The following is an 8,945-nucleotide window of genomic DNA, read 5'->3' on the forward strand; positions in this document are numbered from 1 at the left end:
CATGTTAAGATATGGTATGTTCTATGCTTATAACAGTTTACTTCGTTTTCTTATTATATTCCACAGATTAGCAATCACATGTACAAAAGTAAAGTGCAGATAGAACATTAAACGATCGACAGAAAACAATCCAATACAAGAGACACAAGATGTGGCGGCTAGCCAGGGACAAAGTTACCCCACAATGTGTGGGGAAACCCTTTGATCAAATCTTCTTTTATCTTCAATAATTCAGCAGAGAGAAATAGTAAAATCTGATTCATATCAGCAGTAGCAAACCCTAGATCAGCAGCATCAACATTAGCGGCTTCATCATCAAACCAAGGCAGACGATATCTCACAAACCGACCGTCGGATCAGCTTGATTCCACCACCAAAAGTTGCAGCTTCCAGAGGAGGTTCAGATGAACCTATAGTGCAGTTTAGATGAGGAGATCTTCTAGTCCACGCAAGTCAAACTTTACTTCTGCAGTTGCAGCTTCAGTTTCAGTAGCTTCCGACTTCAAACTAGGGCAATCGATATCTTGCAAACCGTCCATCAGATTGACTTGATTCCACCACCAAAAGTTGCGGCTTTCAGAGGAGGTTCAGATGAACCTACAACGCAGTTCAGATGAGGAGATCTTCTAGTCCACACAGGTCAAACTTTACTTCTGCAGTTGCAGCTTCAGTTTCGGCAACTTCCGGCTTCAAACTAGGGCAGTCAATATCTTGCAAACTGTCCGTCAGATTGACTTGATTCCACCACCAAAAGTTGTGGCTTTCAGAGGAGGTTCAGATGAACCTACAACACAGTTTAGATGAGGAGATCTTTTAGTCCACGCAGGTCAATATTTACTTCTGCAGTTTCAGTTTCAGTTTCAGCAGTTTCCGGCTTCACATGTGTGAGGGAGAGACCCTTTTCTGTGCAGTAGAGAGAGAGAGATGTGATGAGAGTGAGTGAGTCCAAATGAAGAAAAGTCCTCCTGTATTTATACACAACGTTGGTGATTGAATAGATGCGATTGTTGGGCTTCTGAGCCTACATGAGTTGTAGGTCGGCTTGATAATAATTCCATAATCAAAATAAATTCATATCTCCATAAATACTTATCGGAATCAGATGATCTTTATATCAATCCTACACCTCTCGACGAGAGAAATCTAATAAAAATACTATCAGCCATGAATAAGATAACCCACTTGAAGTTTTTCCCTAGTTGCCAATTCTAACATCATATCTTTCCAACATTGTATGACTCTCCCTCTAACTCCATAGGAATGAGGAGAAATGAATGATTATTCTGGGATGACCTAACTAATGTACAAGTATGCCAACCTAACCAATTTCACAAAGTGAACATAGAAACACTATAAATAAAGTATTTGTGAGTTCATTTGATGTTTATCCTAGCAAGAAGATATTTGATATCTGCAAGAGGAGATGAGAAATATTTTTGGGGTGATTCTCGGAGATTAAAGATATAAGCAAAAATGTGATTTATGGAGTGAACGAGCCATCTTGGAATTTTTGCTATAAATTTTCTTATGAGATGTTTCAAACTGTGAAAAATTGAGGATACATATAAAGATCGTCATGTACTTGTGGTTCAAATTTCATACCTTGGTTCACTATAATTTCATAGATATGCTCTGAGGATGTTAGGATTTCTGAATCCTACTAAAATTTGCTTCAAACGAGTCAACTTGGAATTTTCCCTGTAACTTTTCTTCTAAGTTGTTTCAAATCGTCAAACTTGGAGGATACATATATAAGATATTTAAGTACATGTGGTTAAAATTCTAGATCTTGCTTCACCATAATTTCAAATATGTGCTCTGAGGAAGTTGGACAACCTGAATGCTCTTGAAATTTGCTTCAAACATGTCAGCGTGGGATTTTTGCTATAGATTTTATTTATTTATTTTGTTCCTGGGATGTTTCAGACTGTGAAACTTGGAAGTGTTATAGAGACAATATTCATTATTTCTGTTTAAAATTTCATACCTTTGTTCACTATAATTTTATAGATATGCTTTGAGAAATTTGGGCTTCCTGAATGCTCCTAAAATCTGCTTCAAAAAAGTCAACTTGGAATTTTCGCTATAGAGTTTCTTCTCAGATGTTTCAGATTGTCAAACTTGGAGGATACATATAGATCTTCATGTACATGTGGTTCAAATTTCAAACCTTTGTTTGCTAAATTTCAAAGATATGCTTTGAGGAAGTTAGGCTTCTTGAATGCTCATGAAATATGTTAGCTTGGAATTTTCACTATCACTTTCTTCTGGGATGCTTCAAACTGTGGTACAGAAATAAGATTTTCATGTACTTGTGATTAAAATTCCAAACCTTGGCTCTCTATAATTTCGAATATATGCTCTGAGAAATTTAGGATTCTTGAATGCTCCTGAAATATACTCCACAAGGTCAGCTTGGTATTTTCGCTATAACTTTCTTTTTGAGATGTTTTAGACTATGAAATTTGGAGGAGACAAAGAAGAGATCTCAAGGTACCAATGGTAGAAATTTCATATTTTTTTTCACTATAATTTCAAAGATATGCTCAGAGGAATTTAGTGTTCTTGAATGCTCTTGAAACATTATTCAAACATGTAAGCTTGGTATTTTTGTTATAAATTTATTTTTGGGATGTTTTAAACTGTGAAATATGAAAGCAACAGAGAAGAAATCTCAAGGAACCTATGGTAGATATTCCAAACCTTGTTTCACTATTTTTTGGAGTTATGATATAAGGAAGTTAGTGTTCTTGAATGCTCCTGAAACATCCTTCAAATAGGTTAGCTTGGCATTTTTGCTACAACTTTCTTTCTGATATGTTTCAAACTGTGACATTTGGGGGAGATAGACAAGAGATTTCTAGGTACTTGTAATAGAAATCCATAACCTTTTTTACAAAATTGGAAACATGGGATTTTGTGCAAGATATTTCTTATGAAGAAACCAAAAGAAACAAGTTTTGGGAGAAGTAAACATGGTGAAAGAAGAAGCAACAGATAGACCCAGGAAACACAGAATCAATAAGCAAATCTAGTGAAGGTAGAAGCAACAAGCAGACTTGGTGAAAGTAGATGAAAATAACAAACATTTGTGAAGAAGCAAGTAGACACAATGAAGTAGTTTGGTGCCTACAATTATTTGCAGTAGTAGAGATTGTTGTCTCCTGTAGGTTGGTACCTACAAATCTTTCAACAAAGGGGATTGATGTCTCCTGTAGGTTTCTTCCTACAGAGCAACAAAAGGGATTGGTGTCTCCTGTAGTTCGCTTCCTACAGAGCAACAAAAGGGATTGGTGTCTCCTGTAAGTTGGTGCCTATAAAGAAGCACGGGAGATTGATGTCTCATGTAGGTTGGTGCCTGCAAAATAACATAGGGATTGATGTCTTGTGTAGGTCGGTACATACAAATTGATGTAATAGTAGGTTGGTGCCTACAATATATTTCATATAAAGAATTTTTGTGGTATTTTGTTGTAAGAGTTTCCGCATACATCTTGTGTTACTTGCACAACACATGAGATTGATGTTTTATGATGTCTGAATGTTTAAATAAGTAAAATTTGATATTATAATAATTCACACCCCCCTCCCCCCTCCTCTTAGTATAATTGTGAATCCAACAAGATTATTTGTTAGTCTTTTTCTCAACCATTTATATTACCTCAATGATATAAATGTAGTTACAAGTATTATTTACGATAAATGTTTTATTAATTGATTCAAATCTTCCTAATTATAGAAATTGAAATAATAGTTGTTCAACATTCATATAATCTCCTTTTAATTGATAATAAGAAAATTATATATATAGATTTGCTAATAGAAAATAAATTTAATAAAATAAAATTTTATCTATAAGAGAAAAGGATAACATAAGAAGCACAATGATACATAAAAGGGATATCTTCTATCCTTATCTGAAGAAATTCTACTATTATGTTACGCTTAGTTAATACTAGTTTTCTGTGAAATTCAACACAATCACAATACTGAACACCTATTGATAGCACTTCATAAAAAGAAACTTGTGTAAGTTGATGAAGCATTATGTCCTTGAGCTCTTGTAATTGTTGAAGTCTCCTACTTATTTAAACACGTCATACTCACATGGGACCACTGAACCTATTCCTTGGATACTCTTATTCTCCGTGGACCCCTGAGCTTCAATGAGGTTATGCAGAAGATGAATCCAATAGTAGTGTGGAGGCCAATTCTCAACTCAAAAGGTTCTCACTCTAGGAAGACTCCACACACCAAACTCACAACAAATTTCTAAAAGTCACTTCATATGCAAAAATGGCATTAGGACATATGTCCAACAATAGGGTGTCAAAAAGTGTGCTTCTCATAACTTGCTCTTCCTTTTATAGAAGGTTTTGGTAGTGTCACTTGGCTCTCCCTGCAAAAAGAAGTATTTTCTTTAATTCAAAATTTTGATTATTCACCCATCCAAGTCTCAAAATGTTATTAGGGATGTCATGAAATTATTCTTCTTCTTTTCTTTTAAAAGGGCTAATTTCTCTTACCCACACGTTTCTCTATTTCTTCTCTTAGTTGTCCCTTGATCCCAAACTAGACTTCCTATTTTAATGCCTAAGTGTTTAATCAACTAGAGTCAATGGGTAGGTATCAGATTAATGTTCCCAACTAATCTCTACTTTTTCTCAATTAAATCTTAGTTGGATATTTTAATTTATGCATTAGTCACATGGAAATTCTCTCATAAATTTATTTTTCTCACTTTTAAAACTAGTGTTTTTTAATTTCATGCATGATTCCCCTTTCTTATTGTAAATATGTATCACCCATTTCTTTGGCCCTATTTTCTAAATTAGAATCCATCCATCCCCATATTTTAGAATATTTTAAATGTTCTAAGGGTTTATTTTTATTACTAATATTTTTCTAAGTGTGAGGGTGATTAGAGAGAATAATTTGTTTATACTTTAAGTTTAGCTCTAGAAGTGTAACCTTAATTTCCCCATTCCAAACTTTAACCTTCCAATTAAAATTTAATTTAGCTATCCCCTTTATTTATCTGATTTTTTTTAGTGTTTAATTACCTACAATTTCCTTATGTCAACGGTGCTAAGTTGGTTGTGCCCTTCAAGAACTTCCCAAAGTTCCAAGAGTGCCACACGACTCGCCCTTCAAACATTTGTGACTAAAAAAGGGAAACATGGATGTAGTCCATTGTTCACTCCTAGGTTGTCCTCTATTATGAGACTAATGGTGCAAAGGATCAAGGACTCCTCGATGCACGCCCCTCAGTAAGCCTTGTGAGTGACTGAATTCACAATCCGTGGTCACGACATTGTGAACTTCAAAGCAAAGGTGTCCTGACACATTCCACCCAAGTCACAACGAGAGTGCTAAAGGGTGGAATCAGATTCACTATCCCACCCCTATGAAGGTCAAAGCTGCTCCATACAACCCCATCACCCATGTGTGATTTCTTCGGCCAAGCACCTAACACGTGCCTGCAAAACACTAACATGTCATCAAAAATCATAGCATTATATAATATTTACAAATGAAATTCTAGCATCAATAACACTGAAATGACCCAAACCAAAATTGTTGACTCATCATGCGCATCTGCCCCAAGTCCCTGCCACACTCAAACAATCATCAGTAACATCTAATCACAAAATAGTCAACATATATAAACATGATAGCACATCATTGAAGTCATCAATAATGACAAATAGTATAACCATCAACATAGTCTACTGAAATAGGAATTAGACATCATACGTCCTCATCACATGAAATAACAACGATCAGATCATCAAATATGATGTCCTCAAAGAATAGGTGTATGTCATAGCATTGTTTCAAAATCAAAATATTTTTTATCACAAGTCAACTAAAGTGGGGAAGTGTAAGAAGATGGATGATACAACTCTAACCAACAATGAAAGGTGGGCTTAAGGGTTGTCCTAAGGGACCCCTAGACCTCCTAACTACCAACTAAGGCTAGTATGTTTAGCTTTTCCCTGAAATTTGCACAAACATTTACACAAAAAGATATACAAGAACTATTACTAAGTAAAAGAATCAAGTCAATAGTAAGAAATACCTAGCTAACCAATCCCTTCTAAAGATAGCTAACATAACTAGCATTTATTATTACCCTCAACTCTCAACTAGCTAAGATTCAATCCCAACAATTGATGAGAACAAGCACAATCACTAAGAACTCCATATAACAACTAATAGAGCATAGGTGATATGCTTAACCAATCCTCCTTAATACAAATGTCTTCCTCTTATTGATACGAAAAGAGAAGCCTAGGATTAAGTCACAGGACACTTATCACATTTGGAAAATTGACAAGTGGACCAACTCTAAAATTCTCTGACTTAAAAAAACAAAACCAAATCAAATCTAATTTGGTTTCAAATTTATATTGCTTTATTTAATTCAAAAGTAAAACATTCAAGGAAATTAACATTTGACAAAAGTCCTGAAGGAAAATGATAAACTTGGTGCTGCACCAACATTTGTCTCTGCCATGCCATTGGCATCTTTAATTGTTGTTCAACAATTTGCAATTGCAAATTAGGTGGATTCATGGTATCAAAAGGCCATCCATGGCTGTTAGATCCACTAAGAGGGAAGGTCCATGGCTTGGGGAAGGATTGGGCTACTTGGGAGAGTAGGGCATCATGGCATAAACCATTGAAATTAAGGAAATGCCTTCCATTCAAGCACTTTTCAAACTTGAAATTGTACACAAATTATACCCCCTAACTACCTATAAGGTTGCCCCAAGTATTAATGAAGCATGGCTTTAGTCTAGGGCCTTAACACTTGGAAGGTTGGTATTTTATATCTAAAAGCCATCATTCTAAATTTTATGCATCCAAAGTGATATGCTATTCACCAACTTCCTAATGCCTTTCAGTTGGCACCAATCAAACTCAGGGTGAGTGATATATGGCCCCAAAAGGGTCACAACAAAGCAATGGTTTGGGGGATGATTTGAGGAAAATATGAAATTGAATCTATAATTATGATTTGGAACTCAAAATTAATAGGTTGCTACATATCTACAAGTTTGTATCTGAAAAGGGTCTCTTGGTTTCCAAGAATTCAGCCTCAGAGACCTCCAATTAAACATCCTGGAATCTACCTCTAAGCCAAAACCAGTGTCCCTAACTCACCTGAAAGTATCACTAGAAATAGGTTGAATTTCTAAGTATGTTGGTTGTTCCTAGATTTTACGTTCCGTTGTGGCCATCTACATTGTTTTCCAGCTAAAATTCACCTCCAATTGAGAAAGTTATGGTATTAAATTGTCTAATGACCCATGCAAAGGAAAAATTTTAAAAATAATATAATGTTTAAATACATGTCTATTTGTTTTATTGTCTTTTAGGTAACATATATACATATAATTTATATAAATTATTGATTTAAAAATTATATACAAATATTTATATAAACAATTAAGAAAAAATATATATATATATATATATAACTAACACATGCTTCACACATATATGCTTAATACATATATAACACATGCTTAATAAGGATAAGCTAGTCCTTGCCCTAACTTGTATAAACATTAATATAAATAAAAATGAAGAATGATGCCACTAAAAATACAACGTCTAATTTGAATATTGTTTATACATTTTAGAGAATTGAAATTGATGATGCCAAGCTATGGTGTTGGGATGTGCCAAAAATCCCCTAATTAATGATAGGATGTATCTATTGTATTTGTGTAGCTATGGTCAGTCTTCATAATTAATATTTTAGCCCTATGTAATAATAAAATTAAGTACAGTGATGTGTGGTTTGACGGTAAGTCTACTTTGGCGAAGCCTGGGAGACCGTAGTTCAAATCTCATTGAGTACACTAGCCTGTTGTGGTGGATGCTCGAGAAGCAAATTCCCCACCCCTGCCTTGGCGGCACGAGAGTCTCGCTTTGCTAAAACCATAGGATCTTAGTATATCAACTTGCAGGTAGTTGGATGTACTCTTGGTGTTATAGTGGCAGCTACAAGGATTGATCCTGGGTCTCCCATAGATTAGGACTAGCAGTTACCGATTCACCATGTGGTTAAAAAAAAAAAATAACAAAATTAAGACATGTTCATGTCAGTTTCAAAAGAGAAAAATTTAAATTTTTGGATCCAGAGTGTTCAAGTCAGCCCAATTGAGTGACACCCATTTGGCCTTTCAGAAATCTATATATAAGGCATTTGACCTCCTCCTCCAAGCACAATTCATATCACACGACAATAAGATATGTTTTGGGCATCCAAGTGAAGGAGAAGAAGACAAGAAGAAAGAAGAAAGATGAAGGCATCTCAAGCATTCTATTACACAACAAAACTAGATGAAAATGCAGAGGATGTAGAATTATTTATATGAAAACATATAAATTGGTTAAAATGCTCGAGATTGGATCAAAACAAAGTTAAGAGTTTCTTACAGAGGCACTAACATGTTCTTTCAATATACCAAAAGAGGAGGGAATATAATATGTGTTTCAAAATCTTTATATAGACAAATACATATTAGGCACAAATATGTTCTTTGGATATGGATGAGAAGGAATAAAAGGTTCGAATTTGGTGTCTTGTCCATACTTACGATTTTGTCCACCTTGCTACCACTCATAAGGTGCCTAAACAATAGAGCCACTTGTGTTATTGTCCGCCAACACACAAGGACATTGTTACATATTAGTCAATGCAATCCAGCTCGTCGTATTGGTGTTGACCATACGGACATCACATTCACTGTCACAAAAGCCTCATATATCATGGTTAGTCACTCTATCTAGATTAGTATAAAAAAGGTCCAAAAATCCATTAGAACAATGCCTTAAACATAACAAGTAAATAATCTCATAGCAACACAAAATAGCAAGGGTGTGAATCTATCCCCCCAAGTAACCCTAGGAAGGGGGAGGTTTTTAAA

Source organism: Pinus tabuliformis, chromosome 9 (genome assembly GCF_031772625.1).
Source record: "Pinus tabuliformis cultivar Carrire ecotype Pingquan chromosome 9, CPIR1, whole genome shotgun sequence".
Classification (NCBI taxonomy): domain Eukaryota; kingdom Viridiplantae; phylum Streptophyta; class Pinopsida; order Pinales; family Pinaceae; genus Pinus; species Pinus tabuliformis.